We start from the raw sequence: 20,014 nt of genomic DNA on the forward strand, positions 1-20,014 counted from the left end.
TCTGAAGATTATAGAACGCTCCCCTGAATTGCTGATAGAGGTACTTCTGTCTCTCCATCAGTTGTAGTAAGTCTTAGGAGATTCCCTGAGCTAAGATTGGTTTTCTGAAGAATTGCTCTTCTCTATGAACTGCAAGTCTTGTGTTCATTTCCATGGCTTTTGGATCCAGACATTTCTCATGATGAAAAGAAGGCACTCACCTAGAAATCGGAACATTTCCATTCATTCTCAGTCAGATTTATCCTAATGTTTTTAAATTGAAAAACAGAGTAAAAAGCGACATAATATGCTATAGTGCATATGTATGTGTCTGAAGATTTTTCTGGGGCTGTTAAGAAGCCCACTGAGCTGTACAGGTCGGAACTTATGAGTTCAGGCTGCTGTGGTCTGTTAAGAAGAATGGTCTGCTTTCGTGATTTGATGAACAGGACTATCTAGGAAATCTTGACATTTAGTGAAATATCATGAAGAGTAATTGAATGCAAAGGAAGCTTATAGTACATATTTAACCATTATTTTTCATACTTAAAAACAGACATTATAAAATGTATCTTGCTTTTAAATGTACCTAAATCCTCTAAGAAAACTGCTTATAAAAATACTGTAATTTTGCTTAATTGTTGTTAGTAGTAATTTATAGAGTGAATCTAAGGAAACATTTTCAGTTACTTTAGATACTTTGGACCTGGAGAAAATGTCATTGTCAACCTACATATATAGCTTGTTTCATAATAGCGTACTCAGAGCTTGTAGGCTATGCTTTTCCTGAAGTCCTGAAGTTAATGTTTGTAGATGAACTGAGTGTGTCCAGACACAGGCATCAGAAAGAAAGAGTTAATTTCAAGTTACTACTATCTCCTTCTGAAAAACTAATTCTGAAGAAACCCTTTCAACACAAAAACTGAATCTGTCTTTAGAAACCACAGCAAAAGAAAAGAAAAAACTGTGAGGCAAAGGAAAATCTTTTTCTTTGCTGAATTCAAATAATACTAGGTTGTGAATAACTATTATTTCATACAAATTTTTGTCAGGATGTAAAAAAGGAAAGTGGTATCATTATAAGCAAACCCTGTGATAAATAATTAAATCTCACTGAGATATTCATTTTAATAACATTTGTTCTGACTGCCCATGAAAAGCATAATGACTTCCAGTGAGCTAAGTCCTTTAAAACTTTCTTCAAGACCTAGTGTATAATTCAAACAGAATAAGTCTAGAATATTCTTTGATATTTAAAACTTATATAGCTAATTGCACCAGAAGTCTGCTTGAAGTCGAAATTAGCTCTAAGGTGGTTTATAGAACAAAAGTGGATAATGCCTGTGCTTCTTCAAATTTAGATATAAAACCAAACATTTCCTGCACATTTTAAAAATAATACCAAATTGAGCCTGAACAGCATATATTTAATAGTATTAGGAAATAGTGTCGTTAGTATAAAAATATGTGCTAAAATCTCAACTCAATTAGTACATCATAATACTAAAAGGGAGCAGTTTTCATTTTACTTAAGGAAAAATAATTTCACATTTTTCAGAGTAAGGGAGGCATTCATTTTTTCCTCATTTTAAATAAACCAAATAATACAAACTTATTTAAGAAATGTGATGAATAGTATTATAGTATCACCAGGCATTATCATTTATTGCATTGTTTTTATTAAGACATGCTTAAAAATACAGTAATAAATTAGAAACAAGTTTTTGACTCTGCCAGGAAGCCAAAAGAAATAATGATAAGATCCAAATATATAGAATTATGCAAGCATAAAGTGTTGATAAATAGCAATTTATCATTGCTATTAACAGGAGAAATAATGTCAGATCATTTACAAAATAATATCTAATTAATTAATTAACTGATATGAATATTTACCACTGAAAGTAGTGTATCTGAGAAAAGTTATTGTTTACTGTTACATTGGCTTATAAGTACTGGTTAGATTGACTGGATATAGTTAAACTTGCTGAGTTGTAAAGAAAAGATATTTCAAGAAGTAGTCATTTGAACATTTGGTATACTGATGAAACAATACTGATAAAACAATTTTGATATTTCAACATCTATTTTGCTGAAGGTGTTTCTACCCTGGTAAACAAGGTGCATAACAGACTCATTTTCTCTGCTGTAGCATACTGGTTTAATTAATTTTTTTCTGTTAGTTCTCGTCAAGAATATTATTACATTTCTCTGTCAACTGCTATTTTTTGAACACACAATTAGACCTAAACCTTTCTGATAGCATTTTATCAAATTTGATAGCTTAAATGAGAGACATTGTCCTTTGCAAATTCATATGCTTTCATTAGATTAAAAGGCCTCCCATTAAAACTTTTCATTTAAATTTATATGAGATTTCTGGTGTGTAATTCCATGCTTCACAATATTTGATTTCTTCTGCAATATTATCTGAACACTGTTGCTTTTTTATTACATTTATTGTTACATTTCCATCCTTGGTGCTCTTATGCTGAAGGAGATGATAATTACAGCTGCATAGCTTTGGCTGATTTTTTTTACAGAAGAAAGATATTTTTATGGATGCCAGAAAAATAATCACTAATAGCTTCACTAAATCTTTAAATGCAGTTCTAATGAGATAAATTTCCTTTCTGAATTAGATGCTTGTTAACATGATGAAATTTTTGTCTTTAACCTCTGCAAATTAGAGTAATAATGTACAGAAAATGCCATTAACACTAATAGAAATAACAGTACCAACAATTTTTTTTTTGGCATTTTGATCAAAGACAACAAAAGATTCAGATTTCGATTTTAATCTGAATATATCAGCAAAACAAGTGCTGCTTGGTGATCATAATGCCATTCTCTGTTGGGGCTGTTTGGGGAAGAGACATATGGTAAGGTCTTGCTACTCAAAGAAATCCACTTTTTGTCAGGGCAATGTCGACCTTGAAACATCATTTTTGTCTTTGTAACATTGAGATTAAACACCTTTGTTGTACACCTAACTGGATTTTCTTTTAAGCTTGTACTTGTGGTAGAAATTTTACAGTGTTTCTACCTGCTTGTTCTTTAAACTAGGAGTGAGTGATTTGGTCATGTTCGCCCCCCTGTGCTCATGGGAGAGGTTAGGACTCTCTTCTGCAACAGATCATTGAGTTCTGCCAAATGTTGAAATCCAGTTCACTAATACTCTGAGATATGGCCTTGTGCTTTGAGAGCAAAACTGTCAATCAGAAGTAAGAATGTGGGAGCTCCTTAGAAAGTCTTTGTATCAATTTCTGAAAAGCCAGCAGGTATTTATGACAGGTAAGCATGGAGTCATAGGCCCATGATTTCAATAGATCCTTTCAAAAAAATGAACTGCACTCTTCTCATTCCTGCAAATCCACAAGAATTATCTGCCTACTGTGACAAGACAAGAAATAATCTTAAAAATATAGATAAGCAGGAGGCAGCTGTGTGAGCAGGCTATTTGCTTTGAGAAGCTGAAAAAGAAATGGGGCCCAACCCCTGAGAGTTAAATGTGTTCAGACATCATATTCCAGAACACAAGAACACAGTGATTTCCCACTGGAAATCCCTCTGATATCAGATTGTCAGCTATGAACTTTCTAGAATTAAGTACTTATGGCCAGCTCTTTCTCCTGGGAGGCAAGCAGGAGAAGGAAGACTTCCCTGACACCTATGGATATCAAGTACAGCAGTCACTGAGCCTTATCTTCAAATCCCAATAGCACAGTTTAGAGGAGAAACATAAATTCTGGTTTCCAGGAAAGAATCCCAGGAAAAAAAAAAAAACAAATAAACATCCCCACAACAAAACAACATAAAACAGCAGTCTGGGGGAATGAACAATTTCATTATTTACTCTCCAAGCTATTTTTTTTTTTTTTTTTTATAAATAATTGCATATGAAAAGGAATTTCCCAAACCCCAACCAAACCCACCAAACCAAAACCCTGCAATTCACCAGAGTCTCATTATCTAGATCCCAGGTGAGAGTTTGAACCATCAAGCCAAAAATAAATAATTTAATTTTTCTTTTCCTTTTATTTTCCCCCAAATGATTCATTAGATTCAATAGACTGTCAAACTGTTCTCCCAGGGAACTGATAAGAAGTCTTTCTGCATGTAGGAGAGACCCAGGGCTCTGAGACACACAGCAAGATCAGTGTTTGGTCAAATATATATGACAACATACAGGTACCTACATAGGTCTTTGTGTGATTGCTTATCAGAAGTGTAGGTACTATAGGGGTATGAAGTACTTCCAACACAAGATAGTATATGAGTGTGGAATATAAGGCTCATCAACTTCTAGGCACTCTGTTTAGGCACATTAAGTCACAATTAGATGCTTAAATTTCCACTAACACTGGCTGTTCAGCTGCAGGTAAGGCTGAAATTTTCTGAGTTTGTTATCTCTTGTCCCTTCCAAGTGAAACGTTTACAATAATACTGTTTCCTCTTCAAACCAACAGAAGGAAATTCTTGTCTCAAAGGTCTTTTATTTTTCTCATGATTGCATTACTCCAGGATCCTCTTCAGAACATTTCTTTCTTCCCTTAAATTTCTACTGTTGTGCTTGCAGAGCAGAATCAATTGCCAGGAAGAGAACTGTTTTATTGTCATGATCGTGAAAAACAACAACAGCACACAAATGGAGCTCTTCTGTATCTTCTCGGCTACTGCCACATGAATGGAAGCAAGAAATTAAAAAACATGACATGGATTCTGTCTGCATTAACTACGATCAATGTCCTGTATGCTAGCATATCATCTTAGGTGAATGCTTGCGTCCCATGAAACTACAGTGCTCTCTTGTGCGTACATAGCAGGTAGTTCTGGTCTGTCGGAAAATGTTTTTATAAAGTGGTTTATTGTTTTGCCTATTTTTTTTTTATTTTTTTTTTACCTACTCATCCCTCAAAAGGGAATGCCTATTAATTACTATCTGTTATTACCAAAACATATTTTCTATTTATATTTTAGCTTATGAAATTACCTGTGTTTTAAACAATACTCCCAGATAACTGATCTGTTTTACACCTATATTATACTTCATGTATATAATATAATCATGTAACTCATGAATCTGGAGCATAATTTGCATGAAGCTTTCCAGGTTAAAAATTATTTAAAAATCAAATGAATTTTTACTTTAAATTAAAATTCCTGGGATTCTCTAGTTTCTCCACTTTCCTTTCTCAGTCTTTTTCTGTGTTGCTCCAACATTTCTGGATTTTCTTCCTCATGTTTATTCTATTTTTTGCAACAATTTGTCTTCAGCATTATTTTATGGACTCCATGTCTCTTATCTCATGTTTACCACATTCCAGCTCATAAGGCAGATCTGGTATTTCTGTGTTCAACCCATCAAAATATTTAGTTCCTTTGTTGCTTCTGCTTTGCTTTTTGGACCTCACACACCTAGCAGATGAAAGGCAGCACTGCACAAAGTGACCATAAAAATGACAAAAAAATGAAATTCCAACATTTGAAACTGTAGAATGTCAGATGGCTTTTTCTGTAGAATATAATCTTTTTGAAACATGGAGGACTGCATATTTACTGAAATCCAGCATCCAGGCCAACAGCTGCAATATTCTGTGCTCTGGCCAGTATTCCTTTAAAGAGGAAATAACAGACATTCTTATAAACTTTGCAAATTCCATGGCATATACAAGAAGTGATTCTCCATTATCGGATTCCCTGGAACTTCATGGTGCCAACAGGGGATAAAACAAGAAAGGGTCTGGAGACAGATAAACATTCATATTCTTGAGATTGAACAGAATTGAACTTTTTTGGGGGGCTGTTCTGTGTATCCTCTAAAGTACATTGACAGAAATCAAAAGAAGGTATTTTACAACTGTCACATACTCTTGGGCAAGTGAATGAGTCAGTCGTGCTGAGATGACCAGATGACTGGAAGCATAGTTTGGTAGCAGTTGGAGAACAGCACTCTCAGAAGATAGAAAAATGTCCAGAAAATGTTGTTTCAGAAGCCAATAGGGTTCCTGAAAATGGCACAGGAGAGTCTGGTATGACAAATGGTTACCTTGCTTGTCAAATAACCAAAGTGTTAACAAAGGGTTTGAGATAGATTTAGAAGTAGGATTTAAATAGAGTTAGACATTTAAGCTCTGAAAATCTAATCTTTTGTTCCCACAAGCAAGTAAAATGCTGTAAAAAGTTGCCTATTGTTTTAAGCAATTCTGAATTGTGTAATTCTGCAAGCTTGTACGTAAGGGCAAACCTCCCTGTGCCATGCACACTCCAAGAGACTAACTTGATTTTAACAGATTGTCTGTATCCAGATAGATACCTACCTGCAGTGAAATGGATTCAGAATTAGGACTCTGCCCAGCAGAAGGTGGGAGTGACTTCTGAACCGTCCAGGTGACTTCAGGAACATAAGCACTAGCAAGCTACTAAGCCTCCTTGACACTTCCAAAAATTTCCACATTGCAAATGCATCATCTGGGTCTCTAGTGTACTGATTTAATTAGTTCTTCTGAAGTGCTAAAGCCTGTTTTCCAGCTTGCCTTTGCCCCGATTACAACACACCCCACCGTGGCAGAGTAGAAACGCAACCTGTTAGGGTGTGGGATAGAAGCACACATGCACACTCATTTTATGTGCTCATCTTTTGATCTTTTCCTTAAAACCCTGCACAACTCATAAGAATGTGTTTATAGCTGAATAGCCATGAAATGTTATGTCACTGATGCAGATTGACCTCCATAAATAGCATGTCCTCTCTACCAAGATCCATTTTCTCCAGTCTCTACTGCTCCTTCAAGATGATTTTTACTGTTGTTCCTAGCTCCGAGGATTTTAGTTGAGAGCCTGTTTGCAGAACACATACCACACATACCTTTCAAGGCTCTCTGACTCTTATTACTGATATTACTTTTAAAAAGGATTTAGTGAAGTCTACAGATGTGCTAAATGGTTTAGCAAAAAGCATGGAATGCCTCTGAAGAGGGGCACCCACCTGCTGACTTGTGAGTCAGTGCTTCTTTGTTTTTACGGTGCTGAATGTAAAATAAATAGCAGATGATGAGAAATGTTGTATGCTGCAATAAAACACAGGGAATGCATAGTTCATGACAGAAAAGTAAATCACTGCTGCACATTTTGTTACAAAATGTTCACTCTAGTATCCTGTTTCTCAGAAGTGTTCAAGTGAAAATGCAAAAATCTCCTTTTGCAGAGCATTTTAATTTCAGATCACTCTTGCAATCCTGCAGTCTGTTTGTTCTCTCCCCCAGGAAGTAGCACCTTTTTTAAGTACTGAGTCAAATATGGCAAGTGCCTGACCTGCAGTATGTGTTTGCTATTAAGTTTCTTTAAAAACGAGAGAGAGGGAGAGATTAAATATCAGCATCATAAGCTGCTGATAGAAGGAAACTACCTAAACAAAACACATTTGGCATAAACACAGTTCAGTGCCACAAATGCACCAAAGTGGTGAGATAACCAAGGAAAAATAAAGGAGTGTTGTTTCACCCTCCCCTGGATCGTGGTTGTGCCCAGTAGTGGGTTTCTTAATGTTTCCATTACATCCTATTTTTAGAAGTTAATAGCTTGGCTATAAAAATTTGCTTCAGGCTGAAGCTTGGCATACAAGATCTCAGACAGGGAGCACATTTAGTGAAATAGAAGATTATCCATTTTAGAGCCATTTTTTTTTTTTTTTTCTGTCATACAGTCTAAAAATATTCTCCATTTCAGAAATTACATTTGGCATCTGATTTATCTATAATGTAATCCAATGCCTTTTCTTACCGCATTTGACCAATGAAAAGCCTCATCAGAGATCAAAAAAGGGCAATATTTTGTTTGGTTTTGTATATTCACATGAGGTTGATGGCCACTGTATTCACCTTTTTCAGAGTTTAAAACAAGCTGTAGCTACTTGAAATTCAAGGAGATATGAGAGGAGCAAATTATGACATCCATCTAATGTGTGCATTTGCTACTTTGGTGTAAGCCATTGCAGGAGAAAAGAGACAGGACTAGATGAACTGTGAGTTTAATCTGTTATTGCAGTTCTTAGTTTTATCTGTTTTCTAGACCTTGATTTTTTTAGGTACTTCTGCAATACCTACCTGAGAAGATACTAGCTAGAAAGACAAGGTGTTTTCTCTGATCAGAACATGAAACTTAAACAGTGTGATACCTGTTAGTCTTCTGTAAATGTCTTTTTCTATATGTAGAATTAAAGTAAATACAGCAAATAGATGGATAACAGTTATGAAGAAAGGCATCTTTTAGAGAATTAAGATAGTATTATAAAAGTCATGCACTAGTAGTTACAGAAGCAGCGTACACCTACAGTAACGATCAAGAATACTGTAAGTAACATTAGATGTTTTCTGGTTGTTTAGAAATTATTTCTGATTTTTAGTGGCATATTTGGTTTTGTTTGTATTGTGGCTAAGTGAAAATTAATTTCCCAAGTTATATTATTGCTTTGCTGAGTAATACTTCTAGGTCTTTTTTGGACTGAAAGGATGTAGTAAAGCTACAATTACGTGGGGGTTTTGCCCATATATGTCAGTTCCAGCATAAGGTTAACATTATTTAATTTTTTGTTGAAACACAGATGAAAGATTAAACTACATGAAATTTACATGGAAATAGTGAAAGACAAAGATGTTCTATACCTCAGTCTTGCCATGGTGTCTGTGTAGCCCAGCATTTTGGACACTGACCTGAACTTAAGTGGTTCTATGTCTCTGTTGAACAGTCAATCTACTTGATGCAGAAACACGATAATACTTGTTTTCCTTGTAATATCTGCAACAGTTCTTGATATAACCCTGCTAAAAAGATAGTATCAGGCAGTTGTTACTGACCAGAAAAACACTCAACACTCCAAAAATTATTTTACACTTTTTCCATGTAGTGGAATGTACTTTGTTATCACAGGTTTCTGTATCAACTCATTCTTTTTTTGTGGAAGATTTTATTTCAGCATCTTTCTTTTTTTCCGCCATTATTTTCCATTTTAGAATGTGAATGACTCAGCTGTAGGAACAGCCTTTGTAGGAAGCTGAGTCATCTGCAGGGCACATATTCTGTGACAGGTACAGCAGTATAATGCAGTGTACGCAGAAATTAGCCAATTTGTAGTAATACCTGGTTGGGTAACTTCTTTTATATCCTCTCTCCCTGACCTCAGCAGGAACTCCTAGCTGATCTCCTTCCACTGTCAGTCTTTTCCCAAAGAGGGAAACCCTATTGCTCAGCTCTTCAAAGCAGATTCACTAGGTTACTAGTATGCAAACATATCACAAATGTATATTGTACAGACATTTTAGATGTTCCTGACACACCTCCCAAAAGCCATAATTGCTGATTCTTTGTTCAGTGGGGAGTGGGAAATGCCTATGCTTTTCTCACACATTATCACCTCTAGAATAAGTACAATATTGTTGGGAATTACTTTCATCAGGTGATGGCAAATTCATGTTTAAACTACAGACATCTGATAAGTATTGAGGAAACAAAGGAGAAAAAGCCTTAGTCAGTTTTTGGGATGGTAACATTTATTGAACAGCTTTAAACAGACATTTTAATTTTTATTATTATTAATTTTTTCAAAAACATGCATACATTAGATCAGTAAATTTGGTTGAATTTTTGGTTTTCATCCTTCTGTCATCTGTAGTATAAGTAGTGTAGAATCAGCCTCAATAGAAAGGTTGAAATTTATTATGAATTCTGTGTTCCCAGATTTTTTGATTGTCCCTGTTATGCAATAAATTTTGATGAAGAATGATAGACTCTAGGTACTCACTCCTTCCTTCCTCTCTTTCTCCCTTCCTCCCTTCTGTCACTGTCTTCCCTTTCTTTCCTTTGCTTTTCTAAAACTCAACATTTATCCTTTGAACTTGTATGTTATGACATATCATACACAGTTTAGAGTAAGCTTCATTTTAAATTCCATGGCTTTTGTTGGCTAAGTCAGTATTTCAACAGCATTATTACAGTTTTCTTTGTGTGAATGTTGTCAGTCAGACACTTGCACAGGTAAGTATGTTGCAGTTCTACTTACAGCTTAGTGGTGAATGTCACCTATTAGGCCTTTGCAAAATCCTCACAAATGATCAGAAATGTCACTGCATGGAAAAAAATTGTCAATTGTTAAGCAGAGCTTTAATTAAAGCTATACTTTGTTTTCAATCCTATTTAGGAACAAATACAAAAAGAGAAAGATGTAAATTTTACAATGCCTGGCTATGTATCCAATTCTGAGCTGAACAAAGAAGCTTATATGCTGAAAATCTTGTAGGAATAAAGCATGTAAGATAAATAAAAGGCTTCCAGTGCTTAATTCCAATCGTCTCCACAACAACTGGAGCTGCTGATAAGACACCTACTCAGAGTAATGATGCATAATGTGAAGAAGCAATAACCCAGACTGTATAAGTACGAAGGAATGCCATTCTTTTAAAGAAAAGTGTGACAAATTTGAAGCTCTGTTAATGTTCTGAGCCATTTTCAAAGGTATTTTTGTGAACATGGCAAATTGCCAAGGTTTAGCTTTTTTCCAAGTGTGATAGGGAGAGCAAGAAAGGTAACTAATATAAGGGTATCCAACATTTGTCCATGTACTGTCATGTAAATATTTATGTACTGTTAATTTATTATTATTAGAGGTTCTAATAGGAATATAAATATTATGAACTGTGTTTACAAGAGATAAATCATAGGGGTGCTGAAGTAATTTGCAACACTAAAGCTCATTTTGGATAATTACAGAGCCCCAGAAGATTGTATTTATGTATTACAAAGGAAGGAGATGTTCAAAAGAAAACTGTTTTGGGCTGCTGACATTCTGAGGAGGCTAGAGACTGATCCTGCCTGGGACTGACTTAGGAACATATGCAAATACTAATGAAGGATTTTCTGAATAGAAGGGAGGGGAAAATTGGTGTGGTTTCAATTGCAAGGCTAACCTTATTCAGTCAAATTTCATGCAGATGAATTACCGTAACTACAGAAATAATGTAAGAAAAGATTAGTTAAGATTATGCTGGAAATAAAGATCCTAATGTTTTATTACACATGGAGTTCTATTTTGCATTTTATGTGAGGGTAAATTAGACTGCAATGCTGTTTATCCTTGTTTTATGAAGGCTATTTTCATATCTATATTAGAGCTTATTATTGTCCTTGCCTTCACTTCTCCCCTCCCCCCATCCCCATCGACATTTTATTTAGGCAAACTAAATACTTGACTTGGTGCGTCTTCTTGCACATGACTTAAATACAGTTAAAGTTAAGGAAAAAACAAAGCGACCATTCTCTCCTTCATCCCCAAAAAGGGCTAAGCAAAACAGCAATAGACTTTGAAAGGTCATATTATAATGGGATTAAAATGTAGTTCTCTGAGCTAGTGCTTAACAGCAAATAAATGCAGTTCAGCTCTTTTCCATGAATGTTTTACTGATAAGATTAATTTAAAGTGAAACATCCATTCTTCCCTTCTATGACGAGGTAGTCAATGTCTACCTGGGAGATGATTGTTCAAGTAAAACGCTATGAGAGGGTACTGAATTATTTTCTGAACTGCAGTAAAAGAGCTTAAAATTGGAGTGAAATCTATCTCATGCTTTTTTCTTCGTGGTAATAAAAGCTATCAAAGCCTTTGCTGTTTGTAGAACTCTTTGTGCTAGACTGGTTATTGGACCTTGACTGCCTTTGGAGGACAATATTACACCTAGCAATCTTGATATCTTACCTTTTGTTTTTTTTCCCCAACCCCTGGTAAGAACCAAGGTTTTTTAATTGTATTTGTTATCATAAATAAATAAATAAACCTATGAAATACAATAATAGGCAGCTAATTGGTTCTGTTGAGGCAGGGGATCCGGGTCACAGCTCCCTGAAGTAGGAATTACATAGCTTATGAAGTTCTCCACATTGAGCACTCTTTCACACGGAGACCACACCTGTTTAGCAGTGTCTCTCTTTAAGCCCAGAATGTTAGAACAAGCCAAGATAGTTGCCTTCCAACAGTTAAAACCCATTGTCTTGCCTAATCCAGCTCACTCAACCCCTCACTACGCCCCAGAAGAGCTCCCTCCTGATAACAGCTGAGGACTTCACCTGCTAAGACTTGCGTCTAATTGACTATAGGTATTAAAGAATTAAGTTGTGTCATACGAAACAAAACTGAATTATTCCTGGACAGCCTAGGAAGCCTGCAGTCCATTAGGCTGCCTCCAGTGCTATTTCACTTGCTTTCTCCACACAATATAATTTTCTGCATGTGGTCACTTTTGACTTGCCACTTTTGACTGTTCATCGTTTTCTTCCAGCCTAGTCTCTCTCATGGCAGCATGATGAGTTAAAACTTCTGCCATGGGCTAGGTCTGGAGAGACAGCTTCAAGTACTGAGAAACAGAAAATAAAAATTGACTTGTTAACTAGATACAAGAATACAAGTACTTTCTATTTCTAGCACTGTATCTTCTGTGTGATTCAAAGAATTAATTTAGATAACATTTAACCAGATGGAAGTTGATTTTTTTCTTTTTTCCTAAGAATATAGCAGGTTTAATATATTTTTTCCATTGTTATTTTTATATAATGTTATCAGCCTCTTTCTTTTCAACTGTCATCTTCTCTTCTGCATTCTGTCTTCACCTTCTGGTTTTCAGTGGACTTTGCCATAATCCCAGTTTCAGAAGTTACCCCTTAATACTTATCATTGTTTAGCCAATGTAATATATTGTGTACTAACCTTTTACCTACTACTCTTATATAGATATTTTTGTATGCTCAAATAATGAACATTCAATAAAATACAATTAATTTGAATGTGCTGACAATCTGTTACAAAAAAGAAGGGAAAAAGGCAGAAGGAAACTTAGCTTCTTCCCTTATACCACTTTCATTGTACTGAAAGCAGTTATGTGCTTAATCTTCTCAGCTAGTAGTTCTACGCTTTTAAGAGGATTATATTATTAATAGTTTAATTATTCATTACACATGATTTTTCCAAATCTTACAAAGTTTTTTGTCATTTGGTTTTAAAAAAATTAATTTAATGTTTTCCTCTTTTTAATAGTCATGACTTCTTCTGGTTTTGTTTGTATTTTCATGAAATGTGCTTCAAGAAGGACACAAGTAGATGCCTGTAGCAGAAGTAGGTAGATCCCCTGCCAGCATAGTGACTCAGGCCCCTGGAAGACTAGCACAATCAGGCTGTACTTGACAGACTATGGTTTGATTACTGTCACTACCAGTTGGATCATTAATCATAACAGTGGTAGTGACAGCAAGTTTCTTGACCTCATCATGAAAGGCAGGGAGGCCATCCACTGGAGCAATTCATCCTCCAGGCAAAAGAAAACTGTAGGGAGGATGTCTTTTATTATCTAGTGTGCTCTTTTTTTGCCCATTAATTCTGCCTATAATCTTGGCAAAAATGTGAGGACTTTAGGGAGGCAAGATCTTGCATTTCTTCTGTTCCTAAGGAAGCATCTTTTGTTTCTGATCACTGAGGACCATGTTCGTTTTCTCACCCTTCTGCATCCCTCAGTATGTAGTAGCTTGGCATTGGAAGGCAGCAATATAAGTATCTACAGCTGTATGTAACAATAGTGCATGAGACTGTCTTTCGTTATATGGAGGTTGGCTGCATGGAAAATTACTATGGGTCTCCTTCTGAACAGAAAAACATATATTCTGTACAGAGTGGTTATTATCTAGTGGCTGAGGTATATTTACAATCTGTTGCTGCCAAAGGATTTAACCCTGAAAACCGAGAGGGACTTCTAAAAACTAAAGATTACAAACTAGAAAACATCTAGGGTTTCTGTTCATTTTGCTGACGGAACTGACAGCATTGTGACCTGCTTTCCAGTCCATGAAAGATGTGTTTCTTTTTTTTGTAGTCTGTAGTATTTATGCCATTCTGCTGACAGCATCTGTTATTTGCTGGTTTTAATTTCCTGATGTGAAACTCCCCCATTTTCCAAGTTATTGAAATACAACTATTCTTAAATGAAAAGAGCTCACGCAATTCCAAAAAATTAAAGACAATTTGAGTCTCATTTTCCTTCAAGATTACTTGCAAAACCTGTTATTTTTGTCAACAGATTCAATAATGAAAGTGCATTTTTAGATACTTTTTTTCAGGATAAGCAAGGTCAAGTTTCAAGGAATTTCTGTTTTGAGGCTCAGAAAATGATTGTGAATGATAATATTTTTATTGAAAAGCCTCAAATACATAGTCAAACATAGTAACAAAGTACTTGCAAGTCATATGTAAAAATTTCTAAATATCTATGCGAATAAATACTCACATGGGAGGATAACTAACATGGGTGTGTCAAAGGGGTTCCTTTATGACTTAACTTCTTTTCTTTATTAGTGATCCACTTTCCATACAATGTAGGCAATACAATATCGTTGGATGATTAACCAGAAACATGTATTTTCCAACACCATAGAGAACCCTTCAATGGACTGAGTGTTTTCTGCAATTTTCTAATTTACATGCTGCACTGAGAGTTAATGGGTATTTAAATGGTTTAAAAAGCAGCTTGCAAAACAAAATTTTATAAGAAATAGCCATAATAAATCTATAATCATGAAACTGGCCTTTGCACACAAAAGTACACATCATTTGGATGGCAACAGCAACTCTGATTCATGCACACATAACTGTGTAAGAAGTGTTCATTAAATGGCGCTCATCATGACTTCCAGTCATAGCAGAGGACCTTGAGCATATTAGCCAAAGGCAACATACATAATATTATTCCTTTTTTTTTTTTTTTTTTTTTTTTTTTCCCACACAGTTGGTGCTAAATAAAGACTATTTAAATGCTTTTTTGGGTGTGCCATCTAAATTATATGGTATTTCAAATACAGTGGTTTAAGTACAGTATTTCAAATTCCAGCTCCAGGCACGATCTATGGATATCAAGCAAGAAGCACAGTGGGATTTGGCATAATGCTCTGAGACCTAATTTTCACTGTATTTAGTCAAAATTTCAACATTGCACTTCATAGCTTACACTCCAAACGTCCATATTTCTTGTTTTTGTTGACAAGACAGCTAAAGGTATTATTTTACATTGTATCTTTATAATTCATATTTATATCTCCAATTGTTCAGAGGTCTTCTGGAAATAGTCACTTCATGTTAGATTCATTTGGACTCGTGTTTAAAGCCTAAATCCCATTATTTTTTTTCATCTGCTGAGTCCCAGATTTCTTAAAGGGTGACCTTGACCTGCGTGGATTTTCACTTCTCCAATTCTGCACAATGCCAGTTTGTATCTTCATATTTCAAAAAATTAAATTGTTTTCCTTTTGCTCCTGTCAGGGCTTCTTGGTCTTTGGCCTCTATTTGGATGTTCAGTTAGCACTTTTTTCACTAATTTTCTTTCTGACTCTTCTCTTTCACCCACACTTTTTGTTTTCGTATTACTTTTTTTTTTTAAAGTATATTTTCACACAGGCTGTTCACAGCATTAACATATGTTCATATAAAACTATTTGGTAAATGTCAGCATTCATACAAGTAGGTCACAGCTAAATCTTGGCTAGTGCTGAGAGTTAGCACAGTGGAACCAAACCATATAACTCACTAAATCATCTCAGAAATCACCTCAGTCTTAACCTCTGTTTCATCCAGTCATGTGATGCGGGCTTTACGTTAGAGAGTTTGTAAAGTGTACAGAAGAGCCAAACAATTACGTATTTGTTATTTCTCTTAATATACATAGAGGCCAATTAAGAAGACTTTGAAATAAAGACGACTCAAACTTTCCAATGAATATATAATAGTAATAATACTACTACTTATTATTAATATCATTAATAATAATATAATTAATAATATAATTCATAATGATATAATTAATAATAATAACAACAACAACAATGCAGCAATGTAAACCACATTTATCAAGCTGGAGGAACCAGAGATGAATTAATATTTTAGGATGAATATCATCTAAAATTTGGAAATTTTATCAGAAATTACACTACTATTTTTGGCTAATCTTAAAAACAACTGGCCACAAATCCTCATAGACTTTATGTGCAAAAGTAAAACAACAACAAGCCTAGTGAACAGAAATCACTAAGATTTTCAAAAATTCAGAATCTTTTCCAATTAATAAAATTTACTGGCTAATAAATATTGTGCATTAATACAAGTTCTTGAAAATATAAATGTTTGGCAGTTGATGGATATGTTACATCAGCTTTCTTGTTTCTAGTTTCCAGTTTCCTTTGCACCCTTTCAGCTGTATGTAGATATATGAAGGATCATTGAAAAGGAATAACATTATTGAGAGAAGAAGGACAGGGGGCACTGAAATGTATCTGGGAAAAAATAGAAAATTGAACTATGACATCTTTTGCTAGAACAGAAATAATGTTTTTATGCATTCAACAGTTCTGTGATAATAGTGTTGGATTTGCACTATATGCTTAAGTGGATACATTGAACAACCATATTCCATAATACATTGTTTTGTTTTACATATTAAATCCTCCGGTCAACCTACTTCAGACATGTTAACAGACTTGACATGGGTTAAAACTCAAACTGGGGAAGTTCAGGTTAGATATAAGGAAGAATATATCTACTTTTATCTATCCTACTATTACTGTGAGGGTGGTGAGGCACTGGAACAGGTTGCCCAAAGAAGTGGTAAATGCTTCATCTCTGGCAGTGTTCATGGTCAGGTTGGACAGGCATTTTTTGATAAAGTCTAAACCAGAAAATCCACCACAGGCAAATTCTTGAAGCTTTTCCTATTCCCTCATTCTTAATTCCAATATAGGCAGTTGTAAATCCTACTTTCCCTACTGCAGGTGAGTAAGCCTTTTAGGATCAAAAACTCAGCATGAGTAAATGATAAATATTATATTTAAAAAAAAAAAAAATTCTGTTTTGTGATCCTAATTTACAATCACTTCTTAAAATTTAATACTGTGAAAGAATGTCCTTTCACATACCTTTTAAATGCATACTTAAGTTCTGAAATACCCAGAATGAAAACTTCAGTAGAATAGTAAGTTTTCCTTATAGTATATGTTCTGTTCTCTTGAGCCTACTTTTTTTGTATTCTTTATTTTGAGGGATCAACAAAATTAAAGTATCTCTAAAACAGATCAGCATACTTCTCCCTCTCCATTTCTGCATCTTTTTAACTTTAAAGATGAGGCCTGGGGAGGTTGGCAGTGTCACTGTGCAATCTACTTTGCAAAATCCGTATTGTGATACATGGCATGCAAGGAAGTAGGCAGCCAAAGATACAGAAAAAGATTGGGAAATTACTTTCTATATTGAATTGCACTGTGCAGTGAGCATTGATTTTTTTGTTATATCCTGCAGCTATCTTGTAATAATAATTTTTTTGTAAGTCCTTTCCTTTTGTTTCTAGATTTTCCAAGACTTAGCAGTCTGTCTGAACGAAACGAACAGTAACTCTGAAAATTCTTTGGTACAGTATGAATACTGATTAATTTTCTGATGTATTTTTAGTCATATTCCATTAAATATGTAAAATGATGAGTTGCTAGTATTGGTGAGAGGGGGAAGTGGAATATAATTAATAGATGAAAGAATGCCCCTTCAAAATGTAGCTGCTATAAGTACACTTGGCTGATCATGAAATTTCTAATTCCAACCCTCATATCCATATTCTACATTGACTATACCCTGGGGCCTTAGAAGTGAGCTTCATTTACTGAAAAGTCATGGGAAGTCATGTTTATTGTCTCAGCAGGTAGCTGCACTTTAAGTGTTTAATACTGAAAGTCAAGAGAAATAGAGTCCAGTGTATTAGTGGCACTCCATAGCTTCCCGACAGGTGCGTGTGGCAGAAAGAAGAAAAAAAAAAAGAAAAAAGAAAAGAATGGCCCATGCATCAGATTCTGTCAAGCTTTAAATATTTCTGCTTTAAGTACATCAGCCAAAGTTCTTCAATGTTGCCGAATACATAGGAATGGTGTAAGCAATCTTATCTCTCCTGTGGAAGGAAATGTGACAATCTAGCTATCTAAGAAACTCTGTGAGCTTTAGCGTAGGCTGTAAGCATTTCAGTTTTATCCCTCAGACTAATATCAGTTCTTTAACCATACACATGGAAGGATTTGTGTGTTAAAACTGATTAGAGTAATGAAATATTTGTTTATTCAATTTCAGAAAGGATACTTATTTCTCTAAGGTTGCAAAGCAAAACATTATGCTAACATATTTTATATATGTAGGCAGCAGCAAGGCAACCCTGGACAATCTGCTCTCTTTCTGTCACATAATGTTCTTAGTGCCTAATAACATTGTGATAAAGGGTCTGTACTGTATCTGTGTAGCTGTGTTTATTGCCATATGGTAGTTCCCAAATTACATTGCACTCTGATGAGTAGAGATTAGCCAAAATGGTCTGGCTGGCTCCCAGAATCAAGCAGTTGCTGAAAGGGATGGTGCACACTAATGGTGGCAATACAGCTGGTAATACAGCATTTTCATTGAGTTACCTTTACTGCCAGCTATTATTTTCTACATTTGAAAAAGGAGTTCTTGTTTACCTTTATTATGAATTATTACATAACCCTAAGGCACATCACCCATGCTTCTGCTAATAACACCTTTCCTGGGGTTTAATATTAACTAATTAATCCATTAACAAATTAATCCAAATCCTTGACAAAGTTCATTCGAAGGTTCCTATTTAAAGTGTCAGTCATACTAGTTACTCTAACCCTTTGACTTCTGGGTTTGTTGCTAGTATTTCTGGGAGAAGTAGCATATGTAATTTTTTGAACATAAGCTTCACAAGATTGAGTGGGATGAGCCAGAAAAACCTGCTAAACTTGGACCAGCACTCCAAATGATGTATGTGTTTCTTATGATACTTAGCATCCTGACCTAATGTAAAAATGTGTTTCACCAGTTTTTCTGGTCATTTTGGAGACTTTAGTCTTTTGTGACACCTGCCATGAAATTGCTGTTATCTTTATCTAACCAAAAAATCCAATCCTAACCTGATCTAATAATTGTCAGCTCAGCTAAACAATCCCAGTACGTTGACAAGTTCACATGGCAGATTTTAGTGTGATTTAAAGGCATCCCAGCAAGCTCTAAACAAATTATCTCATATACTAGGATATAATATATAAGGATGATAAGGGTCATCTCTTATATGAAGATAGGCTAAGAAAACGGGCTGTTCAGCCTGGAGAAGAGAAGGCTGTGTTGGGACCTCATAGCAGCCTTCCAGTATCTGAAAGGGGTCCTACAAAGATGCCAGAGAGGGACCCTTCATCAGGGACTGTGGTGATAGACAAGGGGCAGTGGATCAAAGTTAAACAGAGGAGATTTAGGTTAGATATTAGGAAGAAGTTCTTTACTGTGAGGGTGCTAAGGCACTGTAACGGGCTGCTTAAGGATGTTGCGAATGCCCTATCCCTGCCAGTGTTCAAGGCCAGATTTGATGGGGCTTTGAGCAACTTGGCCTACTGGAAGGTGTCTCTGCCCATGGCAGGGAGGTTTCAACAAGATGATATTCGAGGTCCTTTCCAACTTTAACCATTCTATGATTCTATAATTCTATGACTGATTCTCTACTAGAAGTAGTTTTCTCATGGAGCTGTAGGTTGATTCATAGCTTAATCTAACTTCTTGGAAAAATAAATGAGTTTACATTAATTTTTGATATGTAAACAGTTACAGTATAGTTCCATCAGGGATGCTGAGGTGCTCTATGTTATGGCACATTTCTGTGCTCACAATAAAATCTAAAGTTATAGAAATAAGGCATATCTAAGTTTGTAAAACAAAGCATTTGCATTTTGGAATTACTGAATTGTAGACAGAAAACCATAATTGCATCTCTTCATATTCTATTATATCCTGTTATCCCACAGTGGATTAGGACTAATATAATTCACAAAGGGTTTCCAGAACAGAAATACACTGGAAGAGTCAGCAGGCTTATATTAGTTATTGAATTCTCAAGGGAAACTTAGTCTGCTATTACACCTAGCACTTCATAAG

Source organism: Psittacula echo, assembly GCF_963264785.1.
Source record: "Psittacula echo genome assembly, chromosome: 3".
NCBI classification, from domain to species: Eukaryota; Metazoa; Chordata; class Aves; order Psittaciformes; family Psittacidae; genus Psittacula; species Psittacula echo.